General features: G+C 41.1%; 1 long non-coding RNA gene across 1 annotated transcript in view; it reads right to left on the bottom strand.

Moving 5' to 3' along the window:
* LOC114012052 (uncharacterized) overlaps window positions 1-25230 on the bottom strand; it is a 180737-nt gene that overhangs the window by 62131 nt on the left and 93376 nt on the right. The window contains exon 2 of the long non-coding RNA XR_003554256.2: window positions 3589-6324. This is a non-coding gene — a long non-coding RNA (uncharacterized LOC114012052). The remainder of the gene's footprint in view (window positions 1-3588; window positions 6325-25230) is intronic.

Here is a 25230-nt window from a genome sequence, read left to right as displayed (position 1 = left end):
CAGCAAAACAGAGGAAGACTTCAACATCTGTGATTAAGAACAACTGTGCGCAGGACAACTGCTACAATTGCTGGTTGACAGGCAAAGAAATCTCGCTTGTTCAAACTCAGTTCAGCAGTCTGAAAGGTGTGTAATCTTAAAAAAAAAAGAAAAAAAGTAAGTGTGATCATCTGATGGTCACCCATATAAAAGAAATTTGCAACTCTAACAGAGATTCTTTTTTACATAAAGACTGCTGCATCCTACTGGCTGGGTTAGCAGAACATAGCATCCCTGCCACAGATTTTTTTTTTTTAATTCAGTATTGACACAACTTGGGTGAATATTCACATTGCTGCTGTTCACTTCTATTTATTCTATGATAAATTCACAAATGAGGCTGGAATTAACACTCCTAAGAAAAGGAACAACTCCCTGATGAACTCCAATCTAATCTGTCTAGTAAAGAAACAGCTACACATACTTGGGAGTGGGGATTGGCTTCATATGCCCAATTTTGCAGTTGTTGCAAGATGCTCTTTTGTACTTTATGTCTTTATTGATGTCAGGCCATGACACAAACTGCATACAGCAGGTTTTGGGACCCTGACACCTTTCCTATAGCAGGTTTTAGAATGTCCATAACACATGGGATCGCTCACTCCTAAAACCATGGAAATTAGTAAAGCTGTTAAATGTGGTGGATTAGCCAAAGCATAAAAATGCAAGAAAAACCTTGTATTTGTTAATTCCTCTGGTACTTATTTGATGCTTTCCCCAAGACCTGTTCTAGCTATCTGTATTTTCTGATTTGTGTCAGGCAGCACAGACACTCAGTCTAGCTGCCAACAGCTTTTACTGAAGGTTAGCAGGCTGGTGGCCATCAACTCCAGCTTAACAGGTTGGTTAGTTCATTTTATGAAGACATTTTCAGCTCGTGGACATTCTAGCTAAATTCTAGGTGCAACTGGAGAATTTCCTACTTTTAATGACCACAAGAAGTGCATGGTTAAAACCATGCGGGATGATTTAAGCCTGACTAGAAATGCCTGGCATTACACACTTGTCAGTGATTTGCTGCCAGAGTAGACCACTACTGAGTGTGTGTGCCTCTGTGGGTGTATGAGGAGGAAAAAACAAACAAAACACAACTGGCTCCCAATCTGTTCCTGCTGCTACTGTTAGATGTCTTTTCATAGACTGCCAACGCTTCTTGCATCAGTGCTGCTGGTATTGATAAATGTAATTTGTCATTTGAATGGCAAAATTTTAAAGCTCAATTTACAGTTTGCTGTGATGAGAAGAGTTCCAAAGGTCTCCTCAGTCCAAAGGGAATGCTCAGTCAGGATTCGCTTTAAATGCCTCATTTTATTAGGGAGATACAAGACACCTCTCCCTGTAAACTCAGGTTAAGGGCCCTAGTCAGCTCTTTTAGAAAGTTCATGGACTAAGGAGGAAAGGAGATGGGCAGAAGAAGGTGTTCTTGTTTATACTGTAGTAACAAACTACCACTAGTTCCTTCTACAACTTGCTAAGGTACCGCAGACCAGAAGCCCTGCGGTGTCTGGGTGGTGAAAGCTGCAGCTGCGTAAAGATCTTCCAGGGCATGAATGAGGTGCTGCGTTCTGTTCCCCTCAACCTCCGTTTTGGGAGGAGGAAGGGTGTAAATCCAAAGACCTTTCCCACGCCTGCCCTCTAATGGTGGCAGCGTCCCCAGAGAAAAAATCCCACACAGCAAAGGTGACCGCTTGACCTAACTACACAGTTTTGCTGTAGCTGTTCTGTCATTTTGAACAGTTCAGAAAAAGACAACATCGAATTGTTTGACATACCCTCATTCAGGTTGAGTAGTTTTCCTGTAATGGTTAAACAGCTTGATTCTGTACTGGTTTACACCGAGTCTGCCTTTTTAAATCAACAGCTTATGGCAGAGTAGAATTGGGCCCTTTACTTGCTTAAGGCATTGAGCATCTTTCACCTTTGCACACAGTTGTCATGAGAAATCATTCCTGCTACAAGCTTCTGATGTCCTAATTTCCATTTTTCATCATCTGTTTTATTAAGTGTTCAGAATACGCCTGCACATGCAAATGGTTGCAAGCGGCAGTGCCGTAGGGATCCATCTAAACGTGGCCTGTTACTAAACAGCAGCCCTAGCCAGAAAGGCCCTTTTCACTGTAATCCTGAAATACTCCTGACGAGGTATTGCAAGAGTGACATACAGTGCTGGGATGAACCTCTCCCTCCACTGCTGTGGGCACTGGCCTTGTTCTCCTTTCAGTGGGGGGTCACTGGCAGAAGAATAACACCCTGTCACTCAGGGCTGCCCCAGGAATGGGAAACCAGCTTCCACTCAGGACCAAGCAACGCCACCAAATGTGTTCCCGAGCAGCATGGCCAAAACCCATCTCCAAGGACCAAATTCAGGGTTAAAGTAGACGAAAGTGCAAGTTACATGATGGAAAACCGATCTCAACAGGACCATCCCACAAAGGGACCAGAAAAGAGTGTAGATTTCCAGTTTTGACTCCCCTCTAAATACGATTTCAGTTTTAAGAGAGAGATAAAGCCCAAAAGCACCTTCCGGGCATTTACACCTTACAATGCTTCCTCACATCCTCCCGCTTCTGAATGTCAGGTGGCTCAGCATGCTCTGCTGTTTCCACAGTGGCAAAATCCGTCTTCATCTGTTATTACTAGGACAAGCCCTTGTTCAGCATTCTTATCACTTTTCTGTCCCTGATTTGATTTTCTCTTTGCCCCCAAATTCAATTTTCCAGCAAATTATCCCAGCTGCTCGCAAAGCCTCCCCCGAGCACAGGCAGCAGGCTGTGTTCCTCTGCGGCACACGCTGCTCATGGCGCCTGCCCGGCTCCGGCCGCCGCCGCCCGCCTCCTCCCTCAACGAGGAGCGACAGGATAGACCGCGGCCCCCCCTCCGGGAGGCAGCCGCCACCCGGGCCCTCCGGCAACCGACCGAACGCGGCCCGAGGGGTAGCGGTGCCGGCGATCGCTCCCGCCCCGCACAGGGTTAGAGCACCGCTTGATACCGCCCCCACCTCCCCTCACACCACAGGCCGCGGCGCGACAAGATGGCGACGGGCAGGCAGCGTACCGCCTCGCCTTTTGTGTCGTGCTTGCCCTCCCCCGCCCGCGCCACCGCCCAGCAACAGCGACACCCAGCGGCGCCTCGGCGCCTCGCGGGCTCCTGCCGGCCGCGTTTTCTCCGCCTTTGTACCACCCTCGCTCGTTGTTACGCCTGCGACGTCAGAGGGGCGCCCCGCCCTCACGCGTTGTAACCGTGTGTGACGCCAGAGAAGACAGGCCGGACGTCACGCGTGTGCCCTCGCTCCCGCCACAGCACCTTTTTCCAATGCTGCCGGTGAGGGCTGGCACAGCCCCCCCGGGCCTGCCTCGTGTGGGGCTGGCACCCCAAACATCCCCCTTCGGGACGCAGGGAGCGGGGGAGAATCCATGCTGAGGGCAGCGTGGGGGGGATGGGCAGCGTGGGGGGGATGGGCAGCGCTAACTCACCCGCGGGCCCGCGGGGATGGCATGGGGTGCAGTGGGAGAGCAGGGCCCAGGAGCCGGGGATTGTGTGGTGCCTTACCGGGTGCTGTTAGGTGGCCTGCCCCCAGCGCACTGCCCTTGGCGTCGCTCGCTGTCACCGCCTGTGAGAGGCAGGTGCCCGATCCTCCGAAGAGGAGCGACAGACCTGTTCCGGAGCCTCCGAGCACTGCACAAGGTCTCAGCCACTGCTGGGGCCTCTCATCTGTTGCCTCGAAGTGCACCTGTGAAAAAGTGACAAGCAAATGATTCTTTTCTGTGCTTTTTCACAACTTCTCACATTCAGCTGAAAATTCCAGTGTTCTCTGGTACAGGCTGTAATAGCCTATGGCCTTTGATACCAAGATTATTTTGTCTGTTTAGGTATTTGTATATTTTGCCCAACAAAAATACGGTTACAGTTGGATATTTCTAAGAATTAAAACCACTTGTGATGTAAATAAAAATCATACCGTTTGCTCAACCTTCTGATTAGCTGTTTATTTATATAACAAAAAACCTCTCCCAACTCATACTTGAATAGCTAACAAGACCTGCTGTATTTAAATTAAACACTGAATACATAGCAAGTTTCATATTCCAAACACATGGTTTTGCATAAATGCAATACCTGAAAGGGCCCCAAAGCAGCGTACGCCACAGGTTTGCATTAAATGTCACTGGTCCTATTTGCGTAATGCAAAAGAAAATCATTGTCTTGCACACATACCAAAGAGCAGTGCTGTAATGTAAGTTGACAGAATACATTAGGTCAGGGATAGCAACCAGTGAATGCTGATGGCCTGCAGAGGGTATGGAGAGGATGTATGGAAGAAAATGGAGGGGTTACTTGTGTAGCAATTACTGTAAAAACACACATCTGCATTTTCCAGGGAGCTCAGAATCCCCATGAAGTTCTGTACCAGCTCTCACCCTTATTCTGGGAGGAGATGGATTTGAGAACATACATTTAACTGAGGAGTTTGCTTTGCTATCTCACTCTCCACTTGTGTAAGTCTCCAGTGTCTAATAATGTAGCTAGTCTTGATTTCAGTTTTCTGTAGGAAAAAATGTCCTCAGGTGACAGCGCTGTGCATGCTCTGGAACTTGGTTGTTCTAAATATGGATCAGGCTCTTTTCAATAAGCTCTTTATTAATCTGGCAGTTTCCTACCAAAGTATTAGGGTGGGAACTGTTCCATTGGCAAAATTATGCCTAAGTCTATACTTAACTGCAAACTATTTACATTAAATAATGTCACTGTCAGCTATAGTTACGTCAGTTGCATCAGAACTAATTCAGTGCTTTAGACACATACACTCATCTGTAACATCTCTTCAGGCTAGCTCACAGAAGAAAGAAAAACAGCATAGGAGATACAGCTTTTTCCAACCTACATAAGGCAATGTCTGCTTAGCTTTTGAGGAACCATTGCTTTCTGGGCCTTTGCTTGATTTAGTTTGATTTTGGCACATGTGACAAGTCTTACATTTTCCCCAGTGTCACTTTTCATTTTCAGGCATCTTCAGTCCTCACAGATTCATCCATGCCTAACTGGCCTTCCCATGTTCTTCTTAGTAATTTTATTCAACACAGGAGAAAACATCCTTTCTAGTACCTTTAGACAAAGTCTCAGAAAAATTTCTCATTTATACTGGCAATAGGTGCTGGGAATATACACCACCAGCTACCCTGTGCTAAAAGCCAGACGTAAGTTTCCATTGACTTTCATCTTAGGGTAAATGGAGAACGATAAATACATACCGAGCCTTCCCTTACTGGAGATATATGTAATAACTAACAAACTGGAAAAGGCGTGATTTGTCACTATGCTGTGGAAAATATCCTGAGATTTTTCTTAAACTGTTTTTGTTCTTTGCTTCTTCAGTGACGATGTTTTCCTGATGAAGCCATAGAATTGACATACTTTTACCCAGTAATAGACTTTTATCCTCTTCCTTTGGCTTTTCTGTTACTGTGAATAATTTAGATTCCTGTACTGCCTTGGTCTGTGTGTCACTGTCCAACCTGAAGAAGCACATGCTGCTTATCTGTCTGGTAAACACTTTTATTGCCGTCAGCTGCAATACTTGCTGCCTACTATTCTGCTGAAGAGTTCACTTGAATTTTTTAGTGTTGTCTTCCTGTGCATGCCCTGCTAATGGCTCCATGCACATTTTCCCCAGGCTGGCACCTCCCTTGCTGCCTGCTACTTGTGTCAGAGCAATCACTCCTGTAAAATTGCCTTTGGACCAGGTGAGGTTTTTTCTTTTATATTTACAAATTTATACTTACAGTTATAATTACAAAATATATTAATTTTTGTACTGTTTTACTGAGATTTTTGTTCCAATTCACAATCCCTAAGTCTTAGCACCCCAAATGGCTCTGTAGCAAATCTTCACAAACTTTTGCAACAAACTCTTTCGTCATTCCCCTCAGAAGGATATGCAGTCCAAAAAGAACAAGTTTGCCCTCCTAGCCAGTGCTAGGTCCCACATTACATAGGCAGAACTCTGCCTTATGTTTGTTTTTCTCAGCACCCTGAGTTGAGAAACTAAAGAGGACCCATGACCTGGCACTAATGAATAAGCTTCCAGAACTGCAGCACAGGGACGCAGGATACAGGTTACTGGAGGGAGGTGATGGAGGGCATCACTACATATGGTGAATCCCTGACTGATTTTTATAACACTTTTTTCTTATAAGGTCAGTGTGGAAAACTGCAGTCCGTATCTTGGTCACTCGATGGGTTGTGTAGTCTTCACAGTCTGTGTGGTTCATAATTAGCCGTCTTCACCTAGAGTTAAAGGAAACCTGTTAAGAGTACAGAAAACTTCAGAGCGAGAAATAAAACCAGCTTGTCTTCCTTTTACTTGCAGGTAGAAGAGAATTCAATCTATCTCAGCGAATTTGCGTGTAGGGGGAGCTGCTCATTGCTCCACTCCTCTACGTTGAAGTTTCTCAATTCCTTTTTACTCTTGTAACCATGGCTGCTGAAGCCCAGATAAGAATGGTCTTTACACATATTGGTTTAATTGGAAGGTACCCGTTGTCGTTGAGATGGTCTGAGATGTGATACTGAATGGCATTTGCTGCAGCCCTGCTTTGTTCAGTGCAGTGTGTAGCAGAGCATTACAGAGGCCCTCGCAGACTCGGGGAAGCTCAGCTGTGCGGCAGGGTGTCTGCACCCTAGGTATGATGCTTGCACACAGAGTACCTACCCCTCAGCCCTAATCACCCCTCCGCACACATCTTACAGCTTCAGCTGAGAGCTGGCTTGAGCCTTGGTGTCTAGTTAAAGTATAATGTATCTGTATTTAAAGTATAATGGTTTCTACTTGTAGGTAACTGGCATTAACTTCTTAAAAACTATTTTAGTACTATGGGACTTGAGCATCTAGATGCTACTGTAACTTGATAATAATAGAAAACAATGATACACGTGAGTGTTTGAATTATAGGAATTATTTAAGAACAGTAGGACAGAAACAGTCCTCAGCCCTTCCAGCTTATTGAAACTGGTTGCCTTTTCTTGCTTTTCTTGGTACACAATAACTGCTATTTACATCTGATTTATTATAAGCACATGTTGAGTAATAGACCATAAAGCTTTTGGAGTTTCTATTTTCAGTTACATTGTACCGCTGCTGAATAAGAATGCAATTGCTGAAATTTGTTTTCAATGGTATGTTGATTAAAAGCTGCTTGAGTTTAAAATTTCCAACCATCTAAAATGAAAACCCTTCACATGCTTCATATCCCTGGCCAGCCAGAGAGTTTATTTTCCTACAGTGTATAAATAATGGATTTTTCTGTTTATATGTATCCATCATCAAACTAGGTTGAATTCTCAACTGGAAGTGTGAATTGTCTTGCAGTGAAGCTAACTAGCTGGAACTAATTTTGAAATGGGTATAGTGCATAATTATGGTAACCTAGTGTACAGGGACAGATCCACCTGAATCAGTCATATCTGATGTAGAAAAACATGAATAAAAATGACACTGAAAACATAGCTGCCTGGTTATAAACAAAATCCATTTTTTATTTAGTGATTTAAATCCCTTTACTTAGCAGAGAACAAGTGTCAAAGCTGAATATATTTCACACTAGCTTTTTCAGTGGATGCTTTAAGCTTGACCGTTGGCAACAGTTTACAGATAATCTTGCCTATGGAGAGAGGGAAAAGTTGTCCACAGAAAAAGTAAAACCACTCAAACAAACTGCATGGTTTTAAAATTTACATTGCCTTTAAATGTTCTATGTTTCCAGTACTGGGGTGGCTCAGAAACTGGTTAACCCATTCACAGTTGGCCTGGTGGCTGCAGGGAATTCCCCAAAATAGGTGTATCCCAAGCGGCACACAGGCAGGTGACCAGCAAGGTCGAAAAATATAGCAGGAGAAAAGAAAAGAGCAAGTGTTGATTCCCACAATGGGAAAGTTTTTGGTAGAAGGGACGTTGCCAACAAAGTTTCAGGAAGGATGAAGTGAGCAGGTGAAGTGTTGGAAGGAAATTGGTAGAAGACATGGGAGGAAGTATGAAGGGGGAGATAATTTAAGGGGATTAAATACAGAGAGACTTGCCAGTCATGCTGGAGTTTCAGGATATCTGAACTAGAGGGGGACTGGGGGAAGGGAGAGAGCCTTTGAACAGAGGAAATTTATGGACCTCTGAAAGCAGAGATAAAGATAAGGCCTTTCAGAGATGGCTGAAGATGAAAGACTCACAATTAATCTAACTGTGGGAGATATATCTAGCTAAAGGAGCTGCAAGATGTAAAACTTTTGTTGCTGCTGCATGACGTGTTATGGCATTGTGTCTCCCTGGGTAACACCCTGTGGGCTGGATGAAGGAGGATTCCAGTTTCCTTCCAGCACCAGGCCTTGCCGGCCGTGTATCACTTCTCTAGTGTTATTAGCCACCCATGAGCTTCCTGACAACCAGAGTAGTCAGACTTTGCTATAGTTATTTTTTCACCTTAAAAAGAAGAAAGATGCACTTGCATCTACTATTTACCTTGAATGTAGCTCATCAAGAACCCACTGAGTCACTGAAAGGCTCTGTGGATATCAGACTGCCGATTTGTTAGCTGCATGCAGTGCTAAGACAGGTGCTGAGACTTTCACTGCAACCCTCAAGTAATAAAAGTACTTCTCTAAGAGCAGCTATTGTTTATTTCAGTTTGATGAATGCCAAGGTAGCAAGCAGCACAGGGAGAAACACAAATAAGAATGTAGCATCTTTACAAATACAGTCATTTCTCCTATGCCCAGTTCATCTCCTTGGAGAAAAGGGAGTTGTAGACTGCACCCAGCTCGGCTAAGCTGGGATGGATCAGAGAGGTCACTGAGTCCAGACCTTTGCAGTTGTGGGCACATGTTTCCTAAAGGATTTTTTCAAGTCTGCATTTAAAAGCCCTGTCCCTTCCACTGGGGAAATTATGCTATAGATTCTCGTAATTCATGTTCAGGAAGCATTTCTGGATACTCAGAACATGTTTTTTGCTTCTCATGCACTCACTGGGCTCTTTGCTGTTCCCTGTGAATCCTGCTGAAAAATGCCTTTCCTTCACTGGTGGTCTTCTTCAAATATTTGTAAGCTGTTATCATGTCCCCCATTAATCATTTCTTAGTGAAGCAATTCATATATTTAACTCTTCTAATCTCTCCTCATAAATCAATCCTCCTAGCCTTTGGATCATGTTTGGTGCTTTTCTCTGAACTCTCTAATTTGCCAATATCCAGAAATGCGTATAATATTCCAGATGGAGCTGTACCAGCACCATAGGGAAAGTGGCTGTTTCTTCTTTTCTCAGTGATGTGGTTCTGTTTACTCTGCCCAATATTGTACTGGCCTTTGCACACCACATCATGTTGGCATTTCACATGAGCTATCTCCCTTCAATCTCTTTCATCATTATCGCATCCCAGATTTCTCCTTCCTATTATCCCTTCTCAGATGGTCTCCCAGCCTGCATTTTTTTCAAAGTGGAGTCTCATTTAGTTATTTTCTTCCCATGGTTCTATCTTCTCTAGGAAATTCTGTATTATTTTCTTTGTACACTGATCTTTCTGTCTTTCATGGCCATATCTATGCGTTTCATCAAAGTGCTGTGCACTGTCTTTTCCAGATCATTAATAAAGAAGTCCGACAAAGCAGCCATCCACATGGTAGCCAGGAGACACTTCCCACCATCTCACTACATTGCAGCTTATTTCCTGTAATTTCATTACTTCAGCAGCTTGAAAGCCACATGGAAATGGCCAAGTCAGTATGAATTACTTTTTCAGCTAAGATCCTGTGAGATACAACACCATACCTCTATTAAAGCTCATCTGCACTTCTGGTACTTTCCTGTCCTGGCTAAAGGCTCTGTACCCAAGGCTCACTGAAGTCAGAAGTGACTATTAGGAACAGAAAGTGGATTTACGACAGTGTCTCCCTGCAGTACCCTTGCTGTTGTTAAAGTTGGTAATGTTAATCTTTTCCTCTGCTCTAATTTTTCAGTTATTTGGCTTATGCGCAGCAAACATAAAGGAGTTTAGCTAATACTGTTAAACTCCTGTAGGATGCATGTTGATCAGCTTTTTTTGACTTGTTCACATTTCCCTAATGTGTCTCCTTACGTGTCCTTTATCAGTTTTTGCAGTTTCTTTCACAGGATCCTCATCCCACCTTCCCTCAGGGCTCCAGGCATTTCTTCTTGGTTTTTCCCACTGAGGAGATAACTTGAAAAAGAACTTGGTGCCAGACCCATTTCTGAGCCTTCCATTTATTCCTTGAATGTGTGAAAGGATCTGTTCTTACTAGCATTTATTTTCTTCAAAGAATACTTATAAAAGCCCTTGAAAGAGTCAAGGTCAATCTCCTCAAACTCTGTGGCTAATAAAAAATTTTGCAGAATGTTTTTTTTCAGATGGTTTGGGAGGGTTGAAGGTTTTGGGGAGGGGTGTCCTTTGGTTTGGGGATTGTTTTTTAGGTGTATTTATATTTAACTTGCAATTCTTGATTGACCAAATAGATGAGAATTATTTCTTTTTTAATATAGCTCTACCATCTGTGCAAGGAAAATGAAATCTTTGCTGTTAATAAACTTTTGCACCATAACTTGATGCCAGTCTTACTGTCCTGAAGTGCTGGTGAACTTACACTGTTTGAAATAAGCTTAAATGACCTGGATTTCTTATACTAGACTAAAGTGGATTCGAGTATATCTAGTTTTTCTTATTTCACCATTTCCATGTATAATTACTGTTAGTGATCTCAAGAATAAGATGAAATTGAGTGATTTTACACTCTTTAAATTACACAACTAAAAAAATAATTAGAAACATAACCTTGGATGACAGTGACTTCTTCAAATAATTGATGAGAGAAGGAGCAGAACATGATAGCTATCAGAAACGAGTCTTGGCTCTCAACAAAAAAAGGAAGTAAGAAATACAGTGAAAGACCAAATTATGTCTCATATTGCCTCTGTGACACTTCTTTCAGTTTTAAAGATTTTGGGAAGTGATAAGTAATCAGCATAACTGTCTTGGGGAACAGACAGATATTACTATCTCTCTTATTAAAGATGGGGAAGCACAGGGGTGGCAGTGAGGCAAATTGACTGTGTGGCATGAACCAGGCTTATAGCACAGTACCATTAAAAAGTATCTCTTATTCTGTTTACCCAAGCTACGTTACCACTGCAATTAGGTATATTTAAAAACTAACAAGCACACAAAAGCACTAGCAGGTAACGTTGCCTTGTCAGGAGAAAGGCATGAGATCTGATTCAATAATTCTTTCACATTTCTAATACTTGCCATTCTGAGTTATATTCCCAGATAGAGCAAGTTTTTGAGATGCTGGCTGGTTCCGTTAACATCTAAGTTTATGTTATCAGGGTTATTTTTACAGTGATTAAATTGATTACAGTTAGGGCTTACTCTTTCAGAAAAGAAGTTCCTCTGGAATATGCTACAGTGATTGCCTGCCATCCCCTTGGATATGCTATCAGTGCACTGTAGATGGGTTAATTGGCAGAACCATTGTTTCATCCCACTGTATGTTGTCCTTTTTCCATACTGCTGGATGCAGCTGAAGTTCAATACTGGCTATGCAAAGCCTGCTATTGATTGCTATGAATCCATCGTGCTTATACTGAATGGATTTAAAGCAATGCATGTTTATTCTGCATGTGTCAAATGACATTCTGCTACAACCCTTGTGCCTTACATGTGAATCTTGTGAGAGAAATGGATAAAAATTGCGGAAGGAATGACATTAAGAAGGCCAGGTCTCTGGCTTTCATTTGTTTCTATCCTTTTAAACAGATGAATGTCTGATTTTATATGGAATGCAGTAATATCAATGCTGAGTTAGAATTAAAAAAAATGTATTCTTGGCTTACTCAAAGATGAGGAGGAAAGAGATGCCAATTAATAGTATTGGCTGTTGAGAGCCTACATGTAATGAACGGCTAGTTTCAGTCATGTTAGAAAATAGATGACTTCCTTATAAAACTTTATCATAGTTGGCACTCTTTCTCTTATTGAAAAAAAACAAAAGAGTGATCTGGCATGAAGCTTACACTACATTTTACCTTTAATGGAGATCTCTTCAGATAGAAGTTTCAGCAGACTCATGGGTTATGCTGCAGAGAACTTTCACCTTTATTGCTTGTTATGAATGTGAGTTTTATGGAAAACAGGACTGTCAAGCTAACAGCTTTGTGCACTTATTAAAATTTAAAATTTTTTTTTTTTTTAATCTGGGACTAGCTCAGTATTGTTGCCACACAGTATGCAAGCTGAAGAAATGAAAGCACCTGAAATACAGTGTGCATTTAGGTGACTAACGGCAAATGTGTGTGGTCTGAAGATAGAGCAGTCAACATTTAAGTGTTGGCTGTTTTACCAGCTGCCTTCACTCAAAATAGGTGTTGTGTGGGACTCTCCCTCTTCCTTTGCACAGCTGCTCAGGAGATGTCGGTGCATGTGGAGTCATAAAGGTTTAACGACTCTCAATTGCAGACTGCTTGAACCTTGTTGCTGGTTGATGCCAGCAGCAATATCTCAGCCTGACCCTCGATCTCTGCTGGGAGGGGGCTGGCGGTGGCTGTGGGCAGTGGGAGCAGCTAGGGGGAGAGCAGAGAGGCTCTGCCCAGCCCCAGCACAGCAGCACAGCTCCCCTGCATGGAGGTGTCACCAAGCTGCTTTTGTAGGTCTGTGGTGGCTCTCCCACTGGTCTTTGTACAGTTGAACCTGAGTTATCTGAATTTATTGCTAGAAAATCCCCCTGTTACTTGAAACATGTTCTTCGTGCTTTCTGATGTTTATTCATTACGCTGGAGAGGAAAGCAGTTATATTACCATGTGATTATCTCTTGTGTTTCGCCTCTGCTGTTGCATTTCTGTAGCCGATGTTTTCCTTTTTTGGGCTGAAACGCTTTTCCCCACGTTGTGTGGGCCCTGGTCCCTCGCTGTGTGCGCTGTAACCCCTGGCAACGCCTGGCACCTCGGCACAAACACGATGGATGGCGGCTCCCTGCGTATGAGTGCACATCTCCGGCGCCCACCCGGCGGTGGACACCACCCCAGGGGGCTGTGGCGGCCCAGCACGCTCCCCTGCTTGCTGCCAGCCAGAGCCCTTAACCCTGGCCAGGCTTTGTTCGTTAGCAGCAATGCCGCTAATGAAGTTGCTGTGAACTTCTTCGTGGTTTACAGCATGTGAGATTTTCAGACTCGTCCATCATTGGGTTTATTTTGTTTCCGTGGGTTTTGCTGACATCAATAGTGACAGAATGAGGTCAGCACTGAATTCTTCTGAAAATCTGTCCTCTAAGGAATTTGTTTTTCCTGAGTAAACCAGTAAATAAATAAATCTGGTGCTCTGTAGCGATTTAGCTTCTTGAGAAACTTCAGCTCAGCAGCAGTCTGTGACTTCCAGAGAAGACCTGGGTTTGCCTGGCTAGGTACCTGGGTTGGCAGAGGAGGAGCAATGTCAGGCTATCTGTCCAAGGGCTTCACCAGGACAAGCACGGATCTGGGTTGGACCCAGGCGTGTCCTGGATCTGCGAATCCAGTTCAGCTAGAAGTCTTATTCAGTGTTTTTTCTCATTATGCTTCTGCATCCAAAATGCACTGAATAGCAATGCTGGTTTCAAATAATACTTACGATAAAGTGAAGCAAGGAAAAATGTCAGGATCTTAAGAAGGGATGGGCAGCTATTCCTGTTGTCTGTGTCTGTGTGGAGACAGCTCAAATTAATGGAAACCCCTGGGAGCATGTGAGCACAAAAGTTGACCCACTGAGTACGTTGCCATCTGCTTTCTTTTGGAAGAAATATTCCAGAGAAAGTTGGGGAAAAGTCACGAGTGCTTTAGAGCTAGCATTGTGATATTATTTCCTGAAGATTTATTGCCTTTTGATAGCAGTCTTTCAGCAGAAACTCATGAGTAGTTATGTTGTGAAGGAATTAGGAACTTTTGTGGCTTGTCTTTAATTTACAAATCAGCAAGAGTATATCTCTCTGAGGTGACATGCCATCTTGAGTTATTTACATTATATGACATGGCAACTTTCTTGTATGTGCAAATTGCCCTCTAGGAATGTGACAAAATGGCAGTCACTCACATTTAAGTGTTGGCTTACACCACAAAATTTAGATCCAACTCAAAAGTTTTTCAGAGTTGTGAGTGGTCCCATTAGAAAAGAAGAGATCCAAAACTGAACTGAAATAAAATTGGGATATCCTCTACAATTTCAGTTTGTTTGGATGTAGGATTTCAGTTGGCTCGTCTTCCAATACAACTTCAATTTTGATAACCCTCTTTGTGTTCAGTATTATTTGGAAACACCCTTTTGCATATTTAAATTCTTCCATATGTCTATGCATTTTTATTTTTTGTTACATTTTTTATCTTATTGTATTTTGCTTAGGATCTGGATAGTACATTAAATACGCATATTTGTGCTGGTTCTTTTCACCCTTGTTGCCTAATTAGGAGAATATTTTCCTGGGAATAGATGATTTCTGAAACAATTCCATAGATCTAGACTTACTGTGAGGTTTTATTTTGGGAGGAGTTATTCTCCTGATGAAAATACAACCATCATATCAATTTAATATTCAGTCTAACTCCCTGAATCCTATGTTTATGGCAAAGGATCAAGTCAATAAGGCTTTATGACTTTGTCACAGTAGAGTCCTTTCCTCATTCAAGGAATAAATCCCAGGCCACACAGAAACCCATTATGTATTCTTGATATGTAAACCATTCCAGAATAAAATTTAATAACAGTAATGAAACTAAATCAACATGACAAATTTCAAATAATGCAGTGGAACATTTTTTTTTTTAATCCTCCAGCTGTTAAGACTAACTGAAATGGCAGAATCATGATGTGCAAAGTCCTACAGAATAATACTATGGATTTTGCTGCTGCTGCTGCCTCTGCAACAAGAAACAACCTTTATCAAAAAAACATCTGCTGAGTTCCCTTTGCAATCACTGGCAGCTGAGACCAGCGCACAGTAAATTACTCTCCCCATTCCATCAGCCCGCTTCTTTATTTCTCGGATACAGCATACAGTGCACCACTGGTAGAATATTTGTGCTGCATGTATGCTTGCTTTTACATTTATAAATAAAGGAGAAAAAAAAACAGGGAAAAGTCCACATACATAAGGTCTTTGTTCAGGGCTCTTGCTCCTTGCATATATTTAAAAAGAGACAAAAACTAGATTTAAGGGGCTTCAATCTCATTTTAATCCAAAAGGTAACCTGCCTCAGATTCTGTGGCAGCGAACATCATCTGGATAATAAATATGATTGGCCAGATTTTTGATTGATTCAAATCAGTGTATAGTTTGGACCTGGCCTAGTTTTTGCTAAGCCCCTTCTTGTCTATTGGAAATTTTCTGAAAGCTGTAGATCTCCATTGGTGTATGCTGCTGGAGAGCTAGCTAACAAAGGCTATGTTAACTAACAAATCATGTCCCCAGAGCTGTGGTGGTGGCTGACATGATGGATGGTGCTGCAACATCAGGTAGGGTCCTACTTAGCCCCCGCCTCCAGGGGCTCGTGAGACTTCGTAAGGCCTCATGCATTGGTTGCATGTCAGGACTTCCTATGGAGAAGCAAAGTCAATCCCAGTTTGCAAGGCCCAAGAAAAACAGCAAAATAAAATCACAGCTTTCCACTGTGCATCCAGATCGCTGCTTAGTATCAAGCCTGTCTGTATCAATTCCTCATCTTCTCTGTCCCATAACCCCCAGTCCTACATCTGGTAATCTTCCCTCAGTGCAGCAAAAGCAGTTAGTTACTGTGGCCCTAAATAATGCAGGACAGAGAGGTCTGCAATATGATCTGGGTGAAATAGTCCAAATCTGGGTTTTTAATGTGCTGGCAAAACAAGCAGTTAACACTTTGATCCGAAAAGGTTTCCTACTTAGAATTTAGTTGTGTTATGGGTGAAAACCTGGAAGTATCGATTGCAAGGCTGTTGCAGAGGGCTTAGCCCACATGGTTGGGTTTGCACCGTCTGTGGATACCACGGACAGTATGGAGAAACCAGACCCTCTGAAAATAAAGCTGTCACGATGTAGGTAACGGTCTAATAAGTAAATAATAAAGAAGAGGGTTGTGGTGGGGACTCCAGCCATGTGTCCAGCCCATGCTCACCACTCTGCTCCTCTGGAGACTACAGAAGACAAGAGCAGCGTGGCGGCAGGCTGCCAAGGAAGGTGGTGCTGGTGGATCTGCAGCTTTAGGAAGGGGACACATGGCTTACGTGCTCTTCAGAGGGGTGACAAAAGTCTGCTTCTTCCTTGAGGGGAAGTGGGGAAGGTGGGCCTGCCTCAGGGGGGTTTCTGCATGTGGAACAGACTGTTCCCCCTTGCGCCTTTACCCTTCCTGTTTATGTGTTACTCCCATCAGTATGATAGTTAAAAACAACTCTGATCCAGATAGTATTTTTAATATATATGGTCTGCAACTGTAAAGGGCTATTCCCTATTTATATCATTCAGTATTTTTTAATTACTTGATGTACTTTTGCCTCTGTGGAGCCTTCAGCTTGTTGTGCTTGCAGAGCTATTTATATTCTGCCTTGCCTTGGGACTACTTTCAGAGCAGTTGGTATTCAACCTTTCCAAAGAAAAGTCTTTAAGCTCTGGAAGCAGGCAATAAAAAACTAGAATGCACACAACACAACAAATAATACTAGTTGCACCAATCCTATTAATTATTTTTAAATGTCCTTCAGCTCAATTACAGAGGAAGCTATTGGCCTCTTGGCTTAGAATAAAAGCATAGAGGCTGCATGTTGGGCTGTGGTTGTAAGCATTCCCCTGAGCTCTGATGGGAATGGAGAACGTGCTTGTGTTCGTTGCTCTCACTGTGTACATAAGGTCAATGTATCAGAAAATAGCCAGTCGAGCAGCTAGTTTTAAGGGCTTTCATGCACTGATTATGAATCTTACTTTATTGTTAATGTTCCTTTTAAACTTGACTTTAATCTCCTTATTGCATTATGCGCACAATGGAATAAATTATGTTTTGGATGTATAAAGGAACATGAAAAATACTCCTGAACTGTCTACCCGCTTCATGGAAATATTAAAAAGCAGACCCAATGTGTGTCAAGATGGGAATCCTCTCTCTGGGATTTCACAAGGGAATAGGGAGTCACATGTATAAACTGGTCCAGAGCTTTGCATGAGAAAACAATGGTATGTTTTCTCATAAAACCAGTGAGTCATTGCAACCAAAATGATTTCAAGGAAGCATCAGTTTCAAAATTGTTTGATTCAGAAAGTACTGGGGATTTTTTTTAATTTTTAAAGGACTCGTGTCAACATTTTCTTAATGGAAAAGAAAAATTGTTTGAAGTAACATTTTGCTTTGGAACTCATGCTAACTCAATAGAAACTTAAATGGTCATAAGGGAAATATTTTTAAAGGAGTATTTTAAAATTAATAAGGACATGTTTCATTCACCATCACCCATTTTATTTTCAATTTAATGAATTTTGATTTCTGATATTTTTCAAACACAAAGAAGCCTTTCTTGACTTGTTGTTCATGATTATATAGACTCTGAGACAAATTTATTTGGAGTGAATATACAAAATCGTATTAGCCTGACTGTACTCTAAGTGAGGTCTATGACTGACCACAAATAACGGTTAGACATTTGTCACTCACATTGCCTGCCTCTTCCCTGGCTTGGCTCTGAGACAGCCCATGTTTCATGTATGCATGTTATCCAGCCCTGAATAACATTTTGGAAAAATGAATTCAAAAGGCATCCTGTTGGGGTGTTCAGAACAGCCAGGACTTGTTATACTGTCTTTTAGTTAGGAGAAGCTGAGAAGAAGCTGTCCTGCTTAGCTGCTTTCACTAGATAAATATTTTGTAGGATGAAAGAGGTAGTATCTGGTGTAATGTATATAGTGTCATTGGTAGTCTAAGTATAAGAAAAGGTTGTTTTTAGCTGTCTTGAAACACACATACATCTTCAAAAATATGTTTAAAATGAGAAAAAATTGCACCTATTATGGCCAGTGTGTCTAACCTGATGATTTTTTAAATTCTACTTCCCTGCTTGCTGGTTATGGCTTCGCTCAAATTGCAGTCACAGTATAATGCAAAAAGGATATGTACTGGTATAGTGACCTAACTGGTAACTGGCATTCTGTCTGAAGTATAACATGCTCTCGTGAGCTGGGCACGATCAAATTTCACTGTGTATTTTGCAATCCCTTTTTTAGCCCATCACTTCATTTTTACTAATCTTATTTCGATTTCCATGCCATAAATACACAGGAAGCCAGGGCCGTGTTTTCAAGAGGTTGTCCAAGAGCTTTCCCATGCAACAGGAACCACCAAACCCCTGACCCAGTTACAGCATACTTGTGGTGGGGTGTATCTGCAACTGTGGTTTTGTGACCAGGACAAAACTTTCCCAAAATCCCTCAGACAGCTTAAACCACAGGGTATTTCACTCGATTTTGGCCAACCCACAGTTGAATCTGGATTTCCAAAGAGGAAGGAGAGCAAAGGTGGGGTGAAGGGAAGCATGCTGGGGGGCAGAGGGTAGCTTTCTCACTGGTATGACATCCCTCCCTGGATGGGTTGCTCCATCCCAAGAAGGACCATGTCCAAAAATAAATGTTCTCAAGCATTCATCTAGATATGAACTGTGAGGCCGTCTCAGCCAGGCATTGATTCCTGGACTCATCTATCCCTGTTCTGTAGAATGTCTAGGCTTGACTTTAAAATTAACTTTATCTCTAAGTGCTCTGCTGAAATAGGGCCTCCCAATTACTGAATAGCAAGAGTTGTTTTATAATTTGCATTAAAAGATGTGACAGTTAGAACCTTATTTTATTTCCCTTTTACATAAAATGAGGCCATGTGCATAATAAAGGTTAAAAAAATTCTCATTATCTGAATTATTTGAATACCCCAGTTCTATCAGTTTCCCTATGAGTACATCTGGGTAAGAGTCACCCTCTTGTGACAGCTATGACTAAGAGGACTGGTTTGTTGCAACGTGTGAGCTGTTTTGCAGGTATCATAACAAACCAGAATAATTTAGCAGGCTCTGGTAATATTTAGCCTTTCCTTTGCTGACCTTGTCTGGAGAAAATCAAGATTTCTGACTGCATGTTCTCATGTTCGAAAAATCCAGACTAATAGAGTTGTTGTTAGTTACAAAAATCCCTAAATGTTGTTACTCTTGTTAAAATATTCATTCAAGAATGGCTTGAGGTTTTTTTCTTAATTATACTGTTATTAATCTTTGAACTCTTTTGAATGGATGTAGCTTTATTGTTCTCTAACCAACTGAGCTTATAATTCTATTGCTGTATTTGTGGTTGGCCAGGCACAACACATTGTACCACACTTTTATTTTTTTTTCATTCTGTTGTTAACAGTCTAGTGATTTTTTTTTTAAATAAGCATGAACCCTATATAATGTGCTGTAGTCGATTCTTGAAGTACAGAGGAGAATTAGCATGTGGCAGTAAAGATCTAACCTCTTGCAAAAAGAGGGATATGAAATTATGAAGCAAAACTGACAACCTTCTAAAATAAGAAGTTAAATAATTGTTAAAAACATAGAGGGAAGCAAATAATTTTTGTGGTTGGCTTTTGAATACAGTTGTCTAAGAAAATAATATGCAGTGTAATGTAATTATATTAATTATTACTAATTTTTCTATTATTGCCATAATGACAGTATACATTTTGAAGTGGGCTGAAGTTCTAAAGAACTTTCTTTTGATAATTTCACTTTAGAGAACACTAACGCTACCATAGCAGTGAAATTTGCAGCTGTGATGATGCAGCTGGACATTTTCAACATCAGTGTGGATGCATTTCACTCCTCTTCTGCCTGTATCTTTGATAACCTCGTTTTACGTGCTCTTAAAATTGTGGGGTTCTGCAGTCACACAGAACCCCCTAGAGGCAGTTCAACAAATTATCATGGGTGGTGGTAGGTGCATCAAAAAAAAAATCAGTTGCTTCCAATTGTAAGAATTTAACATCCTGTTTTTGTCTGTCTACAACCTCGGCTCTCTCAGTAGTTCCAAAGCTGCATTCCTGCATGTTTTTAACAGGATGCAACAGCCATTTCCTTATTTTGTATGGCTATTTTTATTAGATTACAATTACTTTACATTATGATTGATTGAGGGCTAAAACTTAGCTATTCATTTGATGTTCATATAGTCAAAAATATTTCTTTGAAGTTAGAGTTCTTTTAAAAAAAATATTTTCCCTTCATTCTGTATACAATTTGCTAAACTAATGAATAAACGCTACAGTGCAGAAGAGTGCATATTGTCTGTGTCCGTCCTGTGTATGCACAATCTTTATTGCTTTGCACGAATTGAGCTCATGTTGGTAAGGGATGAAATAATTTGAAACAGCAAAAAAATTTGTTTTGTTAAAAAGACATGCTTGCTGTAAAGACTACATAATGCATTGTATGCACACCTCATTTATTACTCTGCTTTTCTGCTGCTGTAAAACTGCTGTCAAAATAGATCATGGTAGCAAAAATATTCTGAGTTTCTTGGTAAAGCTAAATGAAATCAAATATAAAGTTTGTGATACATTAAATCACAAATATAAATATATCTTTACAGCCAGCTGTTATGTCTAAATGTGCACATTTTAAAATGGAAACATTTATCCAACATGCTGATTAGCAATTTCAGTTCTGAAAAGCCTGATTACATTTAAGATGAAAAAGATTAAAATGACTAAACAGATAATGTTAATAGTTCATCTTCCTTGATGTTTTTATATGTGTAAAATCACAAAAGTTACACCAGAACTCCTTGCATAGTAAACTTACCAGAATAGTATGGTTGTAATGTATCTTACCACAAGTTGTAATCTCTTATGGCTAGTGTTTGAAAGAAAGATTCTCGCTGAGAATGCCTGTCTGTGCTTCTTTTATGATATTTACACACACACATCTAATTTAAGCTACAAAACTACATAACAGATAGTTGTACTAAAAATGCCTGAAAAGAATAATGAACAGTTATCTTAATTACTAGTAGAACTCTTAACTTCTGTGAAAGTTCATGTTTGCTGTTAATAATTCATTTTTCAACTATTCTGCTATGTGAATACAATTAAAATAAAAAGAAGTCTGGGTTTACATTTAATCTAAAGTCCAGTCCCGTGTTACAGCTTAATTCTCCCATTTTTAAAAATCTATTTCTTACACATTTGAACGTGCAAATGCGGAGGTAAAAATATGACTAGCCTTTTTTTATACATTGGCAATCAGTGGTTCAAAAGTTCATGCAATACCATATGTCCCAATAATATTTATCTAAATCTAAAATAATATGGAACTGTCAAATAGGATCCCACATGGTAACAAATGATGGAATGCAGGGGAACTCTTAGATTTAGCCTTTTCTTTTTTGTCCAACAAGCTAATGCAATAAGACCAATAATAAAAGGTTGTGTAGTAGGCCAAAAGTCTGTGACAGATAAAAAAGAAATGCTGGAAACCGATGAAGCTTTTGCACAATTAGATTTTTTGAGGCACTGCTGTAAGGATTGTCCAGGGCCTGTTCAGTTCTGATTGATGGTAAAATCATAACTACATCATATTAGCTGTAGAGTTCACTGACAGGTTACTGCAGATTAATATTGCTACTGCTGTTCACTTACCATCAAACTGGTGGAAATATGAATTGAGCTGCTCCTACAACAAACCCTGCATATTAAGAGGTAGGATGTTTTACTGAACCATCTCAATTCTGTCATCAGGGATGGAGAGGCAAACAACTTTTATCTCCAAGGTATGTAGATATATAGTAACATACTAATTAGTTTTTCCAGGGGACCCTGATGATGCTGACCAGGTAGCAATCATGCACGCTTAGTGTTGCTTTGAGGTTTAGCTTACGATTAAAATGATACTTGCAAATGATAATGAACAATATTTTTCTCTGATTTAAGTATTTAATCTCATGCAAATAGCAATAGCATGTAATGGATATATGCTTGTTCTGGAAATGAGAGATATTTTTAGGGCCCAGGCTGAGGGAGGTGCTGCACCCCTTCGGTCCTGGCTGGAGACGCAGGGCTGGCCGTGCCTGGCGTCAGCCCATTGTGTGGTGGAGCAGCTCAGGACTGTGCCTCTCGCATTGCAGCGGTAGATGCAATATGGTGTGTGTTTGTAGTCACAAAAAGCCCTGTGTTTTGTGTTTCTTTGTTGATATTGGGACTTTGTTCTGCCAGAATCTCCTCTCACCCAGTATCTCTGACGCCCCCCAAGTACTGGTCGATATTTACCCTCTGCCCCTCAAGCCCTGAGAGATGAACTTTGTTTTTCCTTGGAGGAGAACCGAACTCTGGCCATCCCCCTGCACACCCTGTAGCTATTTTATTCCCTTTCCCACGGCCCATGACTGTGACAAGTACCATTTCTCACCATTCCCAGCTATGACAGAAGCATACTGATATCCCATGGTGGGCACCTCTTGCTTTCCCCTATCCCAACAGTTCTATGTATCTCACCAAAATCTGCCTAAACCTTCCTGTTTCTTTCCTCACAAACCCACACCACGTCAGAATGTCTTTGGCTTAGGAGAAATATGTATTTCTGGTAACAAACAAAAATTCTAAAAAGCACATTTGATCTGAAAAAGGGCAGCTAGAAGAAAGGCACCACTGGTGGGTAGTTGGAGTGGAAGCAAGGTCCCCGTTGCTTGAGCTGGCAAACATGGAAAACAGGTGCAAGTCACCTAAAGCAGCATTTGCTCCCGCCCTCTGCTTTGAGCTTCACTTCTCCCCTGGGCACCTTAGTGAGCTACTCTGCCTCAGTTTTTCCACCTGTAAAATGAGAATAATCCTTCCAGGAACGTGGTGAGAAGCAATTCCTTTCTGGGACTTGCAATAGGAAATGTACTACTGAAGCACACAGGTTTACAAAAGCAGTTCCCCAAGTGTAACATAATAGCATTGTGATTTTAAAAATGTAGGCATGAATATCTACTGCAAATCTCAGTTGAATTAAGTTTTTTTTTCAAGGAGACTGTTTTTACTATGATAGCTACTCCGTGATTCATGAGTCAACATGCTATACAAATACTAGAAGGCACAAGAGAGTTATAGACATTTCTCAGGAGTGGCACAGCAGTTCTCCATTATCCAATTCAGCTAAAAGATCCTATTTATCTTTTTTTTTTTTTTTAAATGGATGAATCCTGCAATTTTTAGTTAAGTGAAAAATCTGTGTGAGGGGACATGCTGTTTAGCTAGAAATGAGTTTGGATAAGAATTACAACTTATGTTATAAAAACAATTTAAGAAAATGATATATAATAGTCTCCCTATAAATTATACCTCTTCGGTAACATGCAATAGCCTTTCATTTCTATCCGTTGCTCATTTATTTTACAAGACACCTAGATTGTTGTATCTAGGTGGTTTTGGCTATTATTTCCCCTCGACACAAGCAACATTTAAATTAAAGGTGTATCATCCTTTTAGAGAAGTTTTGAATGTGTCTGTCTGAGGATATAGGAGGTTGGCAAATTTGTGGCGATACACTGTTTATTGAAAAATCCCTATCTGGCAGTATGAAAAATGCTTTGTAGATCTGCAAAATCTTGCAATGACAAAAGTCAGGTTCAGAACAGAATCGCTGCTTCAGTCCAAAAAGAAGCCCATGTGAGGCCAGGAGCTGGTGTACCTACCTGTGACATGTAGAAGATGCAGGTTCAAGTCCCTTCAGGAATTTGAACCTGGGCTTTCTGCACACAGGTGAGTACCCTGGCAATGGCGCATGGTTAGACCACGCCTCGGTGGGTTTTGAAAAAAGTCATACTATTTTGCTTTTTGTTCCAGGGCAAGATGAGAGTTCTTTGGGCACTTCTGAAATCTTCCAGGACAGATAAAGTTGTTTCTTTGACATCACTTCTCTGCAGGCCATGTTTTTGGAAATTTTTGGGAAACTGGACAAACTTAGAGTTGCTTAGAAGTTCAATGGATCAGAGGGACAAATTTAGCCATGACATAAACTTGTTGACTTCCAGGTTGTTCTTGTTACCAGCAGGATTGAATTTGGCCTGTAGACAGTATTTACGCAAAAAAGCAACAAATTTAGTAAGGAGAGGATCAAATGCTCAGGGGGGGCAGGGGGTAGGAGAACATATGGGGGTGAGCTGGAGAGAAGTGAGGGGAAGATAGAAAGGAAAAGGTCATAGCGTGAAAGGGTGCTGTGAATTCCAAAAGTGTCTAATTAGGTTTCTGGCTGTGGAATTTGCCTTTGCCCCAAGCCAAGAAGCCCAGCTGTTTTACAACAGGGCTTTTGCCTCCTAGCAATGACTGCAGACAATGTGTGACCTAAACTGCAAGTGTATGTATAAGGACAACTTCCTTCACTCTTCACAACAGATTCTATAAAATATGTTCAAATGTTATTTAGAAGGTCGCATAACTGTTTCAGTTTTTTATGCACTTTTCTTGCTTTTGTTGGGTGTCTAAATAGAATTTAGAAAAGTCCTAAAAAGAGGGGGATGAATTTCATTAAAGGCACTCCTCTGAACTTGTATTCTATTGGATTATTTTTAAAAAGTGTCAGTCTTCAAAATGAAATGTTTGATGGAATATTAAATTTGATGAATCAGTGCCAGTTTCCATGTTTGTTAGCTTTTATATACCACATTAAAGCATTCATTAATAAAGTGTCACACAACACTGCTTTGATTGAGTCCTAAAAGGTTAATGACTTGATACAGGCTGGTATTCTGAGCTTTACTGTTTGCAGGCGGTTTGTGGTGAATGCGAAGTGCTTTGAAATTGTAACAAAGAGAAATATTTTATTTTTCTCTATTTCAAGTCCAGAAAGTGTTTTCAACTGATCTGATGTGTCAGATAAACTAGACTTATCTCCATTAAACTACAGTAATTAAACAACAGGAGGTACAGTCATGAGGAACAGGGTTTTTTTGTTGTTTTGTTTTGTTGTTGGTTTTGGGTTTGCTCCCCCCCCCTTACTGGACTTACTCAAATCTAGCAGTAAAAAGATTCATGTTCATATGACTCCTCAGAGAAGGGTGGAGTAAAAGACATACAAACCCGTTTGCTGTCCACTTACTCCTGTTTGTATCTTTAAGTTGCCTTGCCAATTGATTTTGGGGGCTGCAACCTGCAACTATGTTT

Source organism: Falco peregrinus, chromosome 8, assembly GCF_023634155.1.
Source record: "Falco peregrinus isolate bFalPer1 chromosome 8, bFalPer1.pri, whole genome shotgun sequence".
In the NCBI taxonomy this organism is placed as follows: domain Eukaryota; kingdom Metazoa; phylum Chordata; class Aves; order Falconiformes; family Falconidae; genus Falco; species Falco peregrinus.
This window is presented reverse-complemented; position numbering and strand designations above follow the sequence as displayed.